Below are 19,181 nucleotides of genomic sequence, written 5' to 3' on the forward strand. Positions count from 1 at the left end.
GAGAGGTGGGGGTTCAAGACTTCTGCATCTATACCTCCAGAGGAGCCTTCAGCCTGGAATTTAATTTAGCAGTTTATATCACTGTTCATCATGGCTTTTGGGCCTACCCTTGAGCCTTCCTGCCTGCACTCCCTGGTGGCTGGGTCCTAGGATTACCATATTTTCAGGTCCAAAAAAGAAGTACAGTATCCTGCCCCCTACCCCTTGCTGGTGCCCCACACTCCCAACCCACAGGCCCCTGGCACTGCCAGTGCCCTGCCCATACAACCCACAGTCACCCATCTCCATCCCCCGTGCCCTTCACTCCTGATCTGCAGCCCCCTGCCCTCCTTCTGGCCCTGCCAGTGCCCTTCACTCCCGACCTGCAGCCCCCTGCCCTGATCTTGCCCCCAGCCCTGCCAGTGCCCCTCACTGCCAGCCTGCAGCCCCCTGCTCCCCAAGCAGCTACTGCATTGCACATGTGCCCCCACTTCTCTCTCTGTCTTTACATTGCTGGAGCCTGCACAGGGAGCACATGACCCCTGACAGCCAATCACTTTGCCCGCTGCTCCCAGCCCCAAGCAGCCAGCCCAGGAGAGCAGAAAATACAGACATTTTATTATTATCTTATTTTAAAAACCCACCTGGATGCAGAACACGGGTCCAAAAAACAGGACCTGTCCAGGAAAACCCAGATGTATGGTAACCCTACAGTCTCTACCAACAAAGCCATAGTTGTTGGAGCTTGGAGCCCCCCCCACCTTTGCTCCAGCACCCTCCTGTCAAGTATGTCTGTCTCTGCTGACTTAGGCACTGAGAATGCTACATATACCTCTGACTATAGGACCACACTAGATATGCTCCTATTTGATTTCTGATTTACAGTTTTGCTTTGAAATTCATCAGTTAGTCATATTTTAATCCCTGCATTAGTGAAGTCATCTGATTCTCTCTATGCTTTGCTCTTCTAATTCCTCTCCTTGCCTAGATTCCTGCTTCAGTTTTAAAGTAACAGAATACAAATCTTTATGAAGTCTTTCCTCCTCAAGTGCAGAGGGGCTAGATCAGATGATCTGTACCTTGAAGCCCCTCACAACTATGAAACTATATGTGGGAGGGTAGATGGGTCTATCACAGTTCCCCTCAGAACTCACCTGCCATAACTTTGATTGCAAGAAAAAGATGTTCAGCATTACTTCTTGAGGGTGAGAAATCACCATAGACCACCCAAATGTTTAGTTTCCTGGTGTTGGCTTTGTTCACAACAGGATTACATTGTTACTTCCATTGCACTAATTGCCTCATTAGAGAGGGAAGTGATACAGCCCCTCTGGTTAACTCCTAAACTGGGGAGTGTCCTGGCCACATTTATCTATCTCCACTGCATCAATTAACTCATTATCAGGGAGCGCCTCTACTGCATGCATCCCAGCAAGGAAGTATCTTCACTGAAGCCTCCCCATGCCCGAAAGTGAACCCTCTGCAGTCTCTAGCAGCCTGGTAGGGTGAACAGCCCTGCATGACTCTCACCTCCATATGCCACCCTGGGACCCTCTGCCTTAGGGTTCTTCTTGCTGCTTGGCTTCCCAGGAGCCCTGGGTCCTCCCCAGGCTGCCTGTATCATCCACAGGCTTTGGGTAAGCACCCCAACTCCTTATCAGCCATCCACAGCTCTCCTGTATCACTAGTTCTTAGCTCTCCTCTGGACACTGTCTGTCTTCCTTTCTCTTGTTCTCTCTTCTCAGCAGTCTCTTCCTCCTCCTCCTCCAGTGCCTGAGGGAAAAGTGTGCTCCCTCACAGCTGGGTTTATGCAGATGGTGGTGAATTAATTACCCTAATCTTCCCCAGGTGTGCTACCTCCCCTCATCTGTGGCGTGCTCCCCATGATTATCCACTCCCGTGACTGCCCTAGTAATGGGGCTTCTGCCTAAGCCCCTGTTACATTACAAACTACATTTTATATTAGAATTCTTCTCTTCCTCTATAGTTTCACAGGTGTAATGAAAGACGTAGCGGGTGCATCCCTACAAGCGTGCACATGCAGGGTCATGCATTTCCCATATTTGTGAAATTTGCATTTCACATATTTGTGCTGCTGCTATTTGGCCCTGGGCATGCCCTTGTACACGCATTCTGGTGCATGGAAAAGGGACCTGGGTGGGGTAGGAGAGGCTGGGGCTAGCACCTGTACTGGCCCCCGAAGTCTTAACTGGGTTTCCTGGGAGCCTCCATGGGCAGCAGCAGTGCCAAGTTAGCCACTCAGATCCTGCCCAGCATCCAGAGCTTGGCTCTGGCTGGCTAGGCTCCAGTTTCTGGCAGTGCATGCTGTTGTCACGTGTGCTGCACTGCTTTTTTTAGCAGCATTTTTCTTTACACTAGGATCTCCTGGTGTCAACCCCCCTCCCCCCACACGCTACTATTTAACTGCATGGTCCATGGGCGCGCATGCAGTTTGCAGTGTCTCAAATGGCTTTGAGTCACTACAAACCACATGTACACACTTGGAGGGACATGCCCTTAGGGCACATCTACATGTGCAATTGATGAGACTGAATAAATTCTGGAGCAATTTGAGCTGGAGTAAACTAATCCTGATGTTACCATCTACACATGCATTAAAGTGTATTAACTTACTCCACTGTTGGATTGTAAATGTGACTGATGGAACTATCTGATGGTGCTGTAAGTTAGTCTACACTGACCCAACTGCCATGTGCATGTATCTGGTGATGGTTTACTGAGCAGTAAATTAGTGTACTGCACAGTAAAGTACATATGTGGATGCACCCAGAATTATATAAAGAAGGCCTGTGGGTTTTTACACATAAGAAAAGAGGGACATCTGTGGGATTTCTAAGTGATATAGTGACATGGAGCTTTTCCCAGAGCAGAAAGTAATCCACTTTGGATTCACTCTGAATAACTGATGCATAAAATGCATGATTCTTCATTTTTTTTTTCCAATAGCTATAACTTATATTGTGATAAACCAGTAAACCCACGGAAGGCTAGATAACAGAGCAAGAGAGAGAACAGTATTAAAGTAAGGGAATGATTCCCATACACCAATTGATTTTGTAAGATACCTATACTACAAAGGACAGAGGAAAGTTAAGGCTTGACCCTCAAAGGCTCTTCCTTAGAGGATAAAGGGAGCACAGACCAAGTTACAAGCAGCTGGCATTTACTGGTGTTTGGTTTGTTTTGATTTCCTTCTACCCTCCCTCCTTTTATGTGCCAAGAGAGAAGAATTTACTGCTGCTTGTTTTACTTCTATTGGAAAGTAAGTTTTTTTTTTTTAATTTTTGTTTTGTTTTATTTTGTTTTGTTTTGTTGGTGAGGTCGGGGGGGGGGGGCAGGGATGTTTCTTCATATAAGGTTTATTTTAACCTGGAAAGATATGTTATATTACCTTTAATTAAACTAAATGATGAATCTTTGTGGAGCTGGAAAAATGAAGAGGACAGTGTACTGTAGGCATAAAATTCATTTTTATTGAGCAAATGCAGCCTATTCATGAAATGCTCGAGTTGCTCTATCTATTAAGGTTTACATTACAGCTTATGGTAAGGACTGCTAATTAAGGTTATTTAGATTTCTTACCTTAAAGCATATTTGAATCTAGAGAGATGGTGGGCTTATTGGAAATGTAAACTGAAACCTGACTTCCTATAAGAACGGATAGTATCAGATAATTACATTGATGAAGATTCAAGGTTATTAAAATTAATATTATCCCTTAGCAAACCTTTCATGCAATGCTAACTTGCTTCTTATGATGCAAGTGTTCATGTTTTAAATAGACATTCCATGTGGCTGTTAATAGCTCACAATCCTGTTCTCCAAATGGTTTGGCCAGTCGAAGTTGAGAGTATATTTATAAATAAGTTGTTTTGGCAGTCCCTTGTAAAAATCTAACAGAGCTAGTTGAAAATTTGGGAGTAGGGAAAGGGGAAAAAATCACAAAACATTGTCATGTCTCATCTATCCCTCTTCTAATTATAAAATGAAAAACCAATAAACCTATCAAATCTGAAATCCAGAATATTTCAGTTAAAAAAGAGGAGACTACTCTATAATGGAGAGTGTCATTGTGTCATTTGTAACTAGGAGGATGGGGAGGGCACTGAAATGTTATTGGAGTGAAAACAAATCTTCTCTGACGTTTTTCATTTTTGGTTCCAGAAGCACCAGCCAGAATCACAGCCTCATTGCTCTAAACGGTGTACACATACATGGGACATGTTCTGAGTACAAACTTGTGTTGAAAACACTGTTACTCCAAATGCAATAGCTTCCCAATGAGAAAGTGCAGCCAAACTCATGCTATGCCAAGGGTAGGCTAATTGGCATTCTCATCAGCATAGATAATTAACACACCTGCATCTTAGTGCAGGCTTGGCTACAGTGGAGCAATGAGGCATGTTTTAGGGTACTGCTGCCAAGTATAGTAAGTTTGTAGACTAAACATAACCATGAGTATGAAGAAATTTCTAAAGTCCCGAATCCTGCACAGAAGACCGTGCAGCTTGTGGGTTTCTATTTGAGTTGAGTAGAGATCTGTAGAGTTCTGAGCACATTAATAACTGTATACAGTTTTATATAACTTTACATGTACGGCATGAAAAAAACCCTTAGTTCCACCCTATTCCATATTTTTATTATGAGTGGAAAATGATTTATAAAATGGATGTGTATTAAAACTTAATTTATTCTAATCTGTAGCCACAAACATAAATACATGTTTATTATGATGACATTCATGGTATCACAACTGATAAAAGTGAAAGGTGCATTAACTGTATATTTCCATAATGTAACATGGTTGGGCTTGGATTCCCCTGAAGCTTAACCTTAACTAGTTGAGTTCATAATATTTATTCCTGAGTTATAAGGCATGGTCTTGGGCTAATTATAACATTTTACAGTCTTTTTTTCTTAAATTCCAAATTCCTATCTTAATGTAGTTTTGAGTTGGGAATCAAGTTACAGTTCTGCAACTATTGTTGATAATAAGAATAATACTAGCACAAATCTCACAATTCTCAAAATATTATTATCATCATTATTAACAACAACATCAACAACAATAATAATGTGCAGTTATATTTATGTATCTTAGCACACAGGTAAATCCTCACATATCTTTTGATTCAAGACTACATGTATACATACAAACACATCATCAACCATTTCTAGATAGACATGAACCAATGACATTGTGTGAAAATAAAGTAGAAGCTTGGTAAGAGAGGAAAAAAAAAAAAGCACTATAAAAGTGGGTTTAGTATGCTAGCCCCATTCCCTGATTCTCCTATGCACTCAAGACCCCAATACATGTAGTGTACACAGAACAAGCAAGTTACCATCAGCTACTCTATATTCATTTATATGCTCTTACTTCACATTCTTCTCTATGGACCTTGTAGTGGCAGAGGGGCTTGCATGTCCCAATGATCCTCAGAGCTATGTCACCTAAGGCCAATCTGGGTCATTTTTGCTTGAAGACCAAAATGCTCAAGACAACCATCCTTAACCTTCAATATGCTGATGCCTACACCATCCTTGTGCACACTGTGGAAAACCTCCAGACCCCTAGCCATGCTGGTTCTGTTTGGAGACTTCTACCAAACTGAGCCTCTCTCTCAGTATTGAAAAAACTAAAGTACTCTATCAGCTTGCCCTGGACCATGAATATGGCTCCCCTTCCCAAATTACCATTGAGGAAAAGACCCCAGAGGAAGTCGACCACTTCCTTTACCTCAGCAGCCACCTCTGTCAGAGAATGAACACTTAAGGAAATCCAACCCAGGATCCAATGTGCAAATGCCTCCTTTAGGAAATTGCTTCATTGTGTCTTTATTCATCATTATCTCCAGAAAGACACCAAGATCCAGATCTACAAAGCAGTCATCACCCCTACTCTCCTCTGCTGTTATCATAGCAAGTGTCTAGAAAGGTACCACCAATGATACCTGCAGAAAATCCTCCACATCACCATACAAATGCCAGCATCCTTGCTGAATCCAATGTTACCAGCACTGAGTCAGTGATTCTCAAGCACCAACTTCCCTGGACCAGGCATGATGTGTTGATGTTTAACTTGATTCCCAGAAGAAACACTCTATAGTTCCAATTTACTAATGGTCCAAGATTTCACAGGGGCCAGATGAAACACTGCAAAAGCACACTGAAGGCATACCCCATGAAATGGATGGTACCATCAAGGTTGGGAGGAGCTGGATGCCAACTAACCCCAAAAGTGCCACAATCCCAACAAAGCAGGAGCCTGTTTCCAGCTAAAGCATCTTGCCCTTGATGCAGAGAAGAGAGAGCAGAATAAGGAAAAGGACCGGAATCCCAGAAAGACCTGCAACTTCCATGGACAGATCTGTGGCTCAAGGATTGAACTCTTAAGTCACTTCAAGACCCATTGGTGAGCCATGGTAGAGATCATCTTCAAAATGAGGGATTGCCACTGTTGCTGCCACTAACTATCCCATGTTAATGAAAGAAGGGTAAGCTGCTGCAAGTCAGCTTCCTATATCATAGAGTAAAAGTGTGCATTCAGGGAGTTACCCTGCATCCCCTTATACACTACAAATCCCTTCCTTCATTTATCTTACAGTATCTTGTTTGTGAACCCACATTCTAGGGTGACAGAATGAGTACTTCAGGAACACAAAGGCAGTTCCCCAAAGAAAGCAGGCAAACAGAGAGAGATTAATGTAGATAGAGGCATACTGTTTACTGCTCCGGTTACATTTAGATTATATGAAATCAACCACAAAGACATCAAGCTTATTATCATTCTAGTTATTTATTTGACTTTCATAGGTATCTGTCTGTCTCATGAAACAATAGATTTACACCAAGTGAGGCATTAGCTCATTGAATATCTGTGAATGTGGCTGTAACAGAGTTTACCCCACTTTAAAACTGCATTAACATTAGTGGCCTCATTTGAATTATTCCAGTTGGTAAAGGAATTTTCTTTGGTATTCTTTATTGTATTTAACATTTCCATTTCCTTTTTTACTCCATGTAGTGAAATCAGTTGCTTCTCTGCCCCCTTTTTTGTCTTGGTTCTTGGCCTTTACTGGCCTTGAGAATGACCCTTTTGATTTAGTTTCTTCACCTTGGGTCTACACTTTGCATACACCAGTTGCTTATCACCTTGCAAGTCACCTGGGTCACAGGCACCAGTATTTCCTTCCTTTGGGAACTTGTAACTTGACTTAAAATATGTCTTTCTTAATTAACAATGAACTTGTCAGATAAGCAAGCACTGTACTAAAATAAGATTATAACAAGTCTGTAAGTACATTTATATATTTGTGATTGATGTTTCGAGGTGTTGACACTCGCAACACAAAAGGAAGTCAGGGAACTTGCATCAATGTGAGGTACAAAAAGTCAACTAAACCTTCAAAAGGGTGCTGAAATAAAGAGTGAAGGGAGCAAATGGAAACTAAGGAAATAACTTAATATTCAAATTCTTGCTGAAAGATTTACATCCTACTGAGATAACTTCTCTAATGCATTTGACATCAGGCTACTCTAATGCACTACGCTTATTTATTTAAAAAAAATAAATTGCTATATTAGATGTGAAAGGTAAACTCAGCAGTTACCCTGGTTCAAAGGACCAACAATTTCATTAAACTAGCTGAATCGTTCTGTTTACATTCTGAACATTGTTCATGTGCACAGTTTAATTAACAGCTTTACTGGCAGCCTAGAGGCACTGAAAGTGCAAGGAAATTGTCAGTTAATATTCCATTATTTCCAGAACTAACATATGTAGTGCATTTTAACTATTAAATTTGCTTGATACACCAGGATTACAATCCTGGTTTAACTGAAGTTAATGAGAATTCTGCCATTGATTTCTCTAGGTCCAGCCTTTTTCCCCAGAGGAAGAGTCAGTGAGATTTCCTCACATACAATGTATGGAAAGACATAATAGTTATATTACTTTAAAAGGAGGAGGGATTTACTGTGGTTTAAGCTGTTCTTGTATAAGTACTTAATTGATCTATCCAGTGGTGAACAAAATTAAACTGTAATAAATTACCCCTGAAGGAAATAATTGATAAATCTTTGCCACTTGGGTTATATCTTCCATAAGATAAAAGGAAAGAGATCAAGTGCTTACATCAAAAAAGCCATTTTTTTTTTCCTCTAGTGGTAAATCCCTCCCTTCTTAAACCAATATGGGCGTGTCTACATGTGCATTTACCCTGGCTTAAATGTATTGTGCAGTAAGAGGGAATAGGCTGGCATCTACACATACAGGCATTAAAGTGCATTAACACTGTGTGTTGATTGACTTGGGACTAAAGTTAGCCGCAAGTCAGTTCACACACACAGTGTTATTGTGCAGTAAGGTGTCTATACATGTATTATTGTGCAGTAACTAATTGGGCATAATTTTGATGTACAGTGTGCACATGTATACATGAGCCTGTAGTGTGCAGTAATTTCGGTTACTGCACAGTAAATGCCTATATGTAGACATGCAGGGGTGTAGGTTGTAGCCGTGTTGGTCTAAGGACATAGGCAGACAAGGTTCCTTGGGTGAATCTGATATCTTTTATTAGACCAACTCAAATAGTTGGAGAATAGTTATTAAGCAAGCTTTTGGGTTCAAAAACCCTTCGTCAGGCTAAGGAAGTTTCAGCAGTTGGTGTGTGCTCTTCCTGGATGGAATGAAAAGTAAAGAAGCCAGGGGCTGGGCTGGGCTGGGCTGGGCTGGGGAGTCAGTTGTCAGGCAGATTATAATGTGTCAGAAATCCGATGTCTATATTTAGTCCATGATTTTTAGTATCCAGGAGGTTGATGAAGTGGAGTTCATAGTCTCGTCTCTGGGAAGTGCTGTGTAAGTTTCCTTTGAGGATCAGGACTGAGAGATTGGAGGGAGAGTGGTTTTCTTGTGAGAAATGTGCCCCCACTGGTAATTGGGTATTTATGTCTTTGATAGATTTCCGGTGTGTGTTCATTCTGGTTCGCAGTTGTTGTTTGGTCTCTCCTACATATTTTCCATCAGGGCATTTGGTATTTTTCCACAGGGCACTTCCTCCAGATGGTGGGAACAGCTATGGGCACTAAAATGGCCCCACAGTATGCCAACCTTTTTATGAGCCACCAGAAGAAGACTACCTCAAGAACTGCACCATCAAACCCTTGCTATACTTAAGATATATCAATGACATCTTCATCATTTGGACTGCAAACCTACAATCCAAGCCCTCAGATACCACCACATTTGCACTGAAGAGAACACCTGGGATTGCCACCTCACCAATCTTAAAAGGGCTTTCACCCAACAAGGACACTCCTCCAGAGAGGTAGATGGCACTCTTGAAAGAGCCACCCAGATACCACGTGAAGAACTGCTGCAGTACAGAAGAAAATCCCCCACAAATCGCACACCGCTGGTTATGACATATCACCCCTCCCTTGAACCTGTATGAAAATTCCTCAAACAGCTGCAACCCATACTAGAAAGAGACCCTATTCTTAAAAAGATCTTTCCAGAGCCACCCATCCTAGCCTTCAAACAAGCATTGAACCTCGCCAACCTCATCACCAGAAGCAAACTTCCTCAAGCCCAGAACACACCAAAAGGATCCAGACCATGCCATGACAAGAAATGCAAAACCTGCCAACACATCTCCACCACCCCCAGTATTACTACACCCCACAACAGAGCCATCAGCATCCCAGGATCTCACAGCAGCACCTCCAGAAATGTAATATACCTCATCCAATGCACCAAATGCCCTGATGGAAAATACGTAGGAGAGACCAAACAACAACTGCGCACCAGAATGAACGCACATCGGAAATCTATCAAAGACAGAAATACCCAATTACTGGTGGGGGCACATTTCTCACAAGAAAACCACTCTCTCTCCAATCTCTCAGTCCTGATCCTCAAAGGAAACTTACACAACACTTCCCAGAGATGAGCCTATGAACTCCACTTCATCAACCTCCTGGATACTAAAAATCATGGACTAAACATAGACATTGGATTTCTGACACATTATAATCTGCCTCACAACTGACTCCCCAGCCCAGCTTCTGGCTTCTTTACTTTTCATTCCATCCAGGAAGAGCACACACCAACTGCTGAAACTTCCTTAGCCTGACGAGGGTTTTTGAACCCGAAAGCTTGCTTAATAACTATTCTCCAACTATTTGAGTTGGTCTAATAAAAGATATCAAATTCACCCAAGGAACCTTGTCTCTCTATATGTAGATATGACCTATGACTCTCATATTTTTTCTTCGCATTAGTTATGTAAGTGCTTTGTGTCATAACACAATGAGTTTGGTGCCTCAGCACTATGGAATTTTCTTGACACACGAGAGCCTCTTGCACAGTGAGGGTTTTTGCTGCATGGAGAACCCGCGTGCAGGAGAGAGTTCCCACCACTTTTGCAGCTGCCTTTGCAGGATGCATTTTCTCTTTGCAGCACGGAGGTGCATGGTGCAAAGAGTTCCCGCCATTCGGATGCAAATTCGTGCCCCGCAATTGGCTAGAGCTAAATTATTCACACGTGGCGGCCGGTAATTGGCTTGCTGGCCATTTAAAAATGAGTGCGACTTCCGCCCAAGTTGAAGAGCTTTGAGCACGCTGCAGAGCGCCTCTTAGAGATCCGACTTGCGGCTAGCTGATCAATAGACTGATCACCTATCGATCCTTCTTCCTGTCGCCGAACGCAGTCCCAGACGTACCCTTTTCCCGCCGGCTTGAATTACGGACGAGTTTACTGGCATTGGCCTCGCCAGCTGGAGCAACTCACATTGTTGTCCAGACGACCGAACTGTTTCCGTCGCAGCCACCCGCGACGTAACTAAAGTTTTTTGCAACCATTAAGCCTTGTCAGCCTCTCTATTCACCAGCCCGCCCTGACGAACAGGTAAATTCCGAATCACCTCGAGTCGGTTCAGCCCGGCCGAGACACTTTGCTGTATAATGGAGTAAATAATCAGTGTTCTGCATGATTGGGATCTTTGTTCACAACAATAATTCATCAATATTTTTATTTCATTGCAATATTCATAGAATAATGAAAGGTCTTTACAAGAACAAAATGTGAAGTGCAATATTTTTCAATGACCTCAACTATAATCTTTATTTTTTGTTATCTCACAAATTTTAATTTACATGACAATCTAGATAACATATTTTGCTCAACTTAATAAATATATAAAATGAATCAGACTGGGAAAGTTAAATTTCTTGAAAATAATACAAGCTTCTTTCTACAGATCTGATATAATTTTTCAGCTTAAATGTATCTAAGGTCAATTGCTATGGTATCTGCATCTAAACTACTGTAGTGGAACAGCATAACTGTGACTTTAATGGAGCAGCATTTAGAATGATACTGCCCCAAATTCCCTGCTCGTCAGTGCTGGCTCTCCTGTGGTCTGAAAGATAATTTAGCCATCCTACTAATCCACTTTAATAAGAAGGGGTGGGGAGTAAGTTGATTGCTTGCTCCTTTATGTTACAGCTCCTTGTTCTGTCGGTTTACAGTCTGCTTTTTGCTTTTTGGCTTCTTAGACAGACATTTAATCAAGACCAATGTGCGGATCTTGCAGTCACTAAGTCTCTTCTTGATCCCTCATTCCTTAGCCTAAAACATCATCTTTTTCTTAGTACTATACTCCTAGGCATATCCTCCATAAGAACAGAAGAATTGCCATTTACTGGGTCAGACCATATGTTCATCTTACCCAGTATCCCGTGCCTCACAGGGTGCGCCTACACAAGACACATGTGTAATGTGCCTTAACATAAGTTACTGCTCAGTACGGACATGCGTCTATATGTGCACACCCATACTGTTCAGTACTTTATGCTAACCATGCCTAAATTGATACCTGCAAATGGAGTTATCAAATTTAAGCATGATTAGTTAATGCACAGTAAAGCACGTGTAGCTGTGACCCAGCCAGTAGGGGGCTGGCCTGAGACCAGCCCAAGGGGTCCTGGCTGGCTGCCACTCCTGCTCCAGTGCTGAGCTGCTCTCTGACAGCCCTTAGCTGCAGGGTTAAAAGTTGGCAGCCATTTTCAGCATTGGGCCACACACACCAGGAACCTAGACAAGCTTGTGTACAGGAGCCCAGCAGGCACCTGTGTGCCTCCCACCCACCTCTGGACAAGCCACAGGCTGTATCTGACTGGCCTGTCCCCCTCCAGAGATGCTGCTTGGTCACAGGTGAGTGTTGCAAAGGGCTGCAGCTTGCTTCATCCCTTTACCAGCCCTGAGATCCCACTAGGGCTGCTGCCTGGATGTCTCTAGTAACAAAGCCAGCACCTGCTCCCTGCTGCTGCTCACCCCCAGCAGTGTCTCTTTGAAGGTGCTGTGGTGAAGTTCCTCTGCTGTGTGGCTCCCAGTCCCTAGCCATGCTCCTGTCCTGAGTGCTGCTGGCAGTTATCCACAGCCAGCCATTCAGGAACAGACATGCAGGGGCCCAGAGAGCACATGCAGAATCACCATGTCATCCTCCTCCTCCTCCTCCCCCTTGAGCCCCAGCCCTGCCACATGCACATGCCTGTCCCATCTGCCTGGGCCCCCCCAACTGGACCCAGGAGGAGGTGCAAGACCTTGTGGTGCTCTGGGGATGTGTGGACATGCAGAGGCAGTTCATGCAGAGTGGGTGCTCAAATATCCACATTCATGAGGCCTTGTCAGGAAGGATGAGGGAGTGAGGACACTCCTAGTTAGTGCAGCAGTGCCTCATACAGGTCAAAGCCATGAGGGGACAGTGGATTGCCATGACTGACTTCAATTGTCCATTCAGTCATGCCAAAAGTCCATGTTCTTTATGCAGGAGCTGACCCACAGTTTGGTACCTGTAGCAGAGCACTTAGGTGCCCTGCTCCTAAGAAGGGAAAACTGCTGGGGAAGGGACCTTAGCAGTGAGTGAATAAGGAACCCAGCTGTTGGTTGCCAGGGCAACAGAGCTAACAAGCAGTCACACCTGCCAGCAGTCAGCTGACTGTAAGGGGCAGGGTCTGGCCCAGGGGCTGAGGCCAGGGGTGGAGTTTCCTGCCAGCAGCCCAGAAGGAAGGAGCTCTCTGCTGTGGATGAGAAGAGAAGCTTGAGCTGCTGCTCTGATACTGTTGTGGGATAAAGAACCCCGGTAGGCATGAGCATGAGTATAGCCAGGCAGCTTCTTTTTATGTTATAGCCTAGGGGCTTGTGTTTATGTTACTGTTTATCACTGGTGGTTTAGGTGAGGCTATTAGGGGTTGGAGGAGGCCTCATAGGGGACTCACAGTGGAGTGAGGAACCCAGCCCCAGTAAGGGCGCAGCATTCAGGGTGCCCAGCCCCCAGCCCCAGAGAGGGGCAGTTGAGAAGCCCCAGTGCAGGTGTGGTGAGCCCTGGAGAAGGGGCAGCATTGTGGTGAGCCTGATGAAGGAGGCAGCATTGCTGAGAGGGCTGTGGAGAGAGAGCAGAGTTGCTGAGAAGCCCCAGTAGCCCAGGGAAGGGGGCAACACTGTAGAAGAGTCCAGAGAGAAGGGCGGCTTTACTGAGGAGGCCCTGAGAGAGGGCGGCATTACTGTGTATTACTGAAAAGCCCCAGAGAAGGGGGGGCAGTATTACTGAGGAGCCCTGGAGAAGGGGGCAGTGTTGTGAGAAGGCTTGAGACCCCTCTGGCTGAGGGGCTGGCACCTGGGACTCTGGGCTGAGCTACAGATTGGAGTGGGGAAAAGGGGCCACAGGCCTCAAGACAGTAGACAAGGCTAGGGCCTCAGAGTCTAACCCTGTTTAGTAGGTTTAGATGGGGAGGCCTAGCTAGATAAAACCAGGGGTCAGTCGCACATAGGGGAAAGACCCCAACATATCCAATACAATAGGCAGCCTCCCGCTCACAAGAACATCACCATAATTTCCATCAAGATGTGGCCGGGATGTAAGAAACCTAAAGAAGGATGCAAGGGCACCCCACACAAGGTGCGGAGTACTAGGAAGATGGCACTGGGAAGGGCGACCTGTTACAGTACCCCAGGAGCCAATCTGCACCCCTGAGAGTGGCATCAGCAGGGGTGGCCTGGCTGAGCCCCTTCCCCACCCTGATGCCTCCAGTGATGTGTCACCAGACAAGGGAACTTTGGGCCTTTGGTGCACTGCCCGACCCTCCTCCCTGGCTGCTGCATTCAGTGGCAGCTCAGGGAGCCTTGCCCAGTGGATGCCTTACCCTCAGCACAGCCTTACACCGTACCACAAGGAGTGGCCAGCACTTGTACTGCTAGCAATACCAGCACCCCCCCTTGGGAGGGCCCTGGCCAGGTGCTGGCCCATCACACTGTGGGCCATGGACACTGTGCAAAGCCAGTTGCCCTCACCAGTGGGGAAGCCCATGCCAAGCTGCCAGCCTCTCTAGCCTTGGACTTGTGCTAAGTCCCACACTGGGAGAGGGCACCAGCCCCAGACCCTGCTCCTGGCCCTGGCCACTGACCCCACTCCCTGGCTTGCCCACCTTCACATCATGCAGACAGGAAGGACACAGTTCAAAACTTATTGAGTATCTTGTGTCCCTCCACTTGGCCTGGCACAGGCCTCTCACATCCTAAGGAAGGTGTTGATGCTGGTACTGATGCCCTTCTCAGCAGCAGGACACTGCGGATGGCAGGGGCACATACCACTTCCACAAATAGCCCTCCCAGCAGTGACAGCGGTTGCAGGGGAGCCTGGGCTTGCCCCCTGTGCCATCATAGCTCAGGGTCCTGGACTAGAAGTTCAGGTGTGCCCAGGGCACCAGGAGTATCAGCAGCAGCAGGGAATAATGGCTTGAACACCCCTCCACCTTCACAAACAGCTCATCATGCACCGCCCAGGGGCATGCTAAGGGAACAGTGGTGGCACAGCAGGGGGCTGGCCCCATGGCACCTCTCCAATGGGGATGTGGGCTCCAGGTCACTGCCACCTCCAACTGAAGCCACCTGGCGGGCACATCAACAACCAGACCCTCCTGCTCCAGCAGCTGGTGATGGCAGACGAGAGGGAGGTGCAGGAGCAGGTACAGGAGGCATGGGAACAGGCATTGACAACATGTAGGGGTGCACGGGGGTTCACATGCACCCCCTGAGAGCACTGGTTCCCCTGCCAAGAGTGAGCTTTCTTGGCTTATGCAATGTGGGGGGTGGGGGGCAGACCGAGCGCTAGTGCCCACCTGCCCTGAGAAGTGCCACTGGCACTTCTGGGTGCACCGCCAACACTTCCAGGCTTGGTGTCTGGCCATGGGGGGATCCCCCCCAGTTGGCAATTGGCCACAGCTCCCCCCCCCAACTACTGACACCGCTACAGCCACCTGTGGATGGTCCCGCTCAGCCTGCCCTCGTTGCCAACACCTGTGTCACCACCTATGGGCAGTCACCATGCCTCCTCCACCTCAGGAGGCATACATTGCCTATGGGAGCAGGCCTGGTGGGTGGAGGCCACAACCCACTGGGGTCACTGCATCCCCCAGATCCACAGGAAAACATCTAAATGCTGGTGTGCTGGGCACCAGGGCTCTATTTTCTACCCCCCCCCCATCCACTTAAGATGTATTAGAAGATCTATATATATTCATGTCAGAAGGCCTAATTTAGGCTTTGTTTACATAAATTAATTAACATACGGCACATCTACATGAGGCACTTTAAGGTGCATTAGTCTATATTTAAGGCACATTAGGGCATGTGTCTAAACATGCACACTCTTAATGTGCTTTAAAAATGGTAAATTTAGGCATGAATATTTAAAACATATTAACAAATGTGTAGATGCATTTAAGCACATTAATGCTGTGTGTGCTGACTTACTCAGGACTAACTTTAGTCCCGAGTCAGTCCATACACAGCATCAACACTTTTTAACTCCTGCATGTGTAGATACCTGCCTAAACCCACTTAATGCATATTAAGCTAATGTGCATTCAATTTAGGTATGCTTAAATGCACCTGTAGACACACCCATAATATAGTAATACAATGTTTTAATTTGGAGATGGTCTCTAATTTAGAGAAGTTGGGAACTGGGAGATGGTCTTTCAGTTAAGGATTAGTCAGTTAGTTTGTTAGAGTGGAGGTGGCCAACCTGTGGCACGCATGGCACAAAGTAGCACAGGCAGCCTGTTCATATGGCATGCAGCAGATCAGGGAGGGGACAGGCAACACAGTGAAGAAAGGGTAAGGACAAAAAAGCAGAGCAGCAGATCAAGCAGGGAAAGGTGATTGGAGTGACACTTAAGGAAAGTGTGGAGTTAATTTGTGGCAACCCACCCAAGAAAGTTGACCCCCACTGAGATAGAGAGGCTAAAGTACTGCAGAAGCTTGCTTAAAGGTTTGGACAACTGACAATGAGTCTGGGATGAGCAGCTGGTTTAGGGGCCCTGACAACAAGAAATATTATTGTGTGAGTGAGACATATTCCTTGAAAAGCCTATCCAAATTTGCAAGGCAGCAGAAACTGTCCCAGAAAAGATCTAGGCTACAGACATGCATGCACCAAAAGGGATTTCTGTGCATTAAGCATGAATGTGGCCAGAAAAAGCCACTGGGTGGGATTATCTATTGCCAAGGAGCATGCTGAGAGAGAGAGAGAGTTTGCAGCCTGACATTCCTGCAGAAAATGTGGCAGGCAACATGGCCCAAAACATCATACTAAATTGGAAAAAAATATGTTATGCCTATGACAAGAGGCAGTTAGTGAAGTACTGCAGATGCCAGGCACAAAAACTTTGTGTGCTATGGTTAAGGGTATATCAGAATAGTAATATATTTATAAGATGGACTTGAACAAAACCAATTAGAAGGACTGGATTTTACTAGTAGTCATGTATGAAACCATGGTTTCATTTAAATTGGACTCTGGAGATCATGTCAATATCATACCAGAAGGCAAATATAGAAAACAAAACAAAACAAAAAACAAACAAAACTGAGTCCAAAAAACTAATTGGCTATTTGAGATCAAATAGTTTCTGAAAATAAAAAAAAAAAAAAAGTTTTTGGGCCCCACACTTCAAGAAGAATGTGAACAGATTGGAAAGCGTTCAACAGGAGTAACAAAGATGAATAGAGGCCAGGAAAGTATGACTTTGGAGGACAGGCTGAAAGAACTAGGGTCATTTAGTCTAGAGATGAGAAAACTATGCGTGTGGGGGGTGGGATTTGATAACAGTCTTTTAATACCTGATGGACAGTTATAGGGAGGATGAAATAGACTATTCTTTATGGCCTTAGAGGACAGGACTAGAAGCAATGGACTGAAGATGCAGCAGAAGAAATTTACGTTAGAAATTAGTAGTAACTTTCTGGCTAAGAGCATGGTCAAGCATTAGGACAGACTACCAAGAGAAGTTGTAGAATCTCCATCCCTGGAAATATTCAGGAGCAGATTAGACATAAATCCTTTCTGACCCTACTTTCCTATGATCCCATAAATATACCAGTGAAAGAGAGCTACGTTGCTACCATACAATATAAAAATAGAATATATTAACTCTCATTTATTTCAGTACTGTTTCAGGACCAGGCTTCAGAGGGTGGCCATGTTGCCCTTCAATGGCCACATGGCTCTTGCCCCTCTGTCTCCTTGGGGTATCTTCCCCATTCTTCTTGCCTGCCACACAGTGATATACCTTTTGGGATAGAGGGAGTTTGCCTCTAGGGTTCTAAAGTGTACCTCAGTTTGCTAACCTGATCTTCCTTTCCATGTCCAGCTGGTCTTGATCTAGTCCCTTGGGTAGCCTCTTGGCCATGCCTATAGTGTAGAACCCAGAGACAGACATCCAGCACCCCAGCCTCCATGGGTTTGGATGCTGCAATGAGCCCAGCAAACTGGGGTTTGGCCCAGGGGTGAAGGTGGTCTCTGTCCAACATGGCTAAGCCTCCTCTACCTCCTCCTTCATGGAAGCAGTGCCAGCAGGGCCCACATGTGGCATTGGTCCAGCTGAAGCCGGCTCCCACTCAGGAGCTGCATGGCAGTGGGTCATGTGGCGGATGAGGCAGGGGGCTAGGCTACCAGGGGACAAGGCTCAGGACCATGGGCAGGGGGCCCTGGATGGTGCAGGCAGTGCTTCATCTCCTTCCAAGCTCACTAGTGAGCAGCTGCTGGGGGCTAGACAGGGCTGGGGTCAGGGGCTGGGCACTGGGTGGCATAAAGCTGACAGGTAGGGCCAGGATGTTGTTGAGGACCCGGCAGTCCTCCTCTATCACTTCCAACACCTGGGCCACCTTGATGCCTATTGGTTCTGGCCTTCCTCAGAGGGCAATGTGCCATTCCTTAAGGGTGAGGTATGCCTGATCCCCTTCATGCTCCTTTACCAGGTCCTGGGGTAACCAGGCCTAACAGTCTCCAGCCACTCCTCCACTGCTGTGACCAGGATCCAGCCCTGTGTTTGGTGTTGGCAGAGGCTGTGCATATGGAGGTCCCTGGCTGATGGTGGTGGTGTCCTTGTGGCCCCATCTCCACTGGTGGCTGGTGGGTCTCACCCAAATGCAGAAGCTGTAACTGCAGAGCAATGACAGAGAGGCTCTTTCTGAGAGTTTGCAACATTTCAGAGATAACATGCACTGGACTGAGGGGCTGTGCACTGCCCAGCCTCAGTTCAGGGGTCATGCATACGCAGCTGCCCAGGGACAGCTGGTCAGGTTGGTCAGATAGACCCTTCTGCAGGTGCCCCTCCGCCCAAGCCTTCCACCTCTGCCTCCATGGTGGGGGCAGGTGGGCTGCTTGCCACTTGTCACAGGCAGCCTGCCTTCCCTGTCTCCTACTGAGGCTGGGCCAGGACTGGTTCCTGCTGGCAGCTGCCACAGTGGCTCAGAACCAACCCCCCCTCTTCTTCTCCCTACAGGATAAACAATTTTCTCCCATGCCACTGGGCCCATGACAGTGAGGGGCCCCTACCCAGATGGGATGCAGAGCTGGTGATGCCCCACTCAGTGGCCCTCTCCAGAGGCCCCCGCCACATATGGTTTTCACCCCAGGCTTGCCCTTGGTCAGGGTACCTTGGAAGCACACAATATGCTGTTTGAATAAGCTGTTTGAATGCACTAATAATCCACAATAAGATGGTTGAATCCACAATAAACTGTTTGAATGCACTAATGGGTGCCTGACTCACTACACTCTGCTTCTTCTAATTGCCATGGTGCCTTGGGCACAGCTGAGAACTTGGTGTGGGA

The sequence above is a fragment of the Alligator mississippiensis genome, chromosome 1 (assembly GCF_030867095.1).
Source record: "Alligator mississippiensis isolate rAllMis1 chromosome 1, rAllMis1, whole genome shotgun sequence".
In the NCBI taxonomy this organism is placed as follows: Eukaryota; Metazoa; Chordata; order Crocodylia; family Alligatoridae; genus Alligator; species Alligator mississippiensis.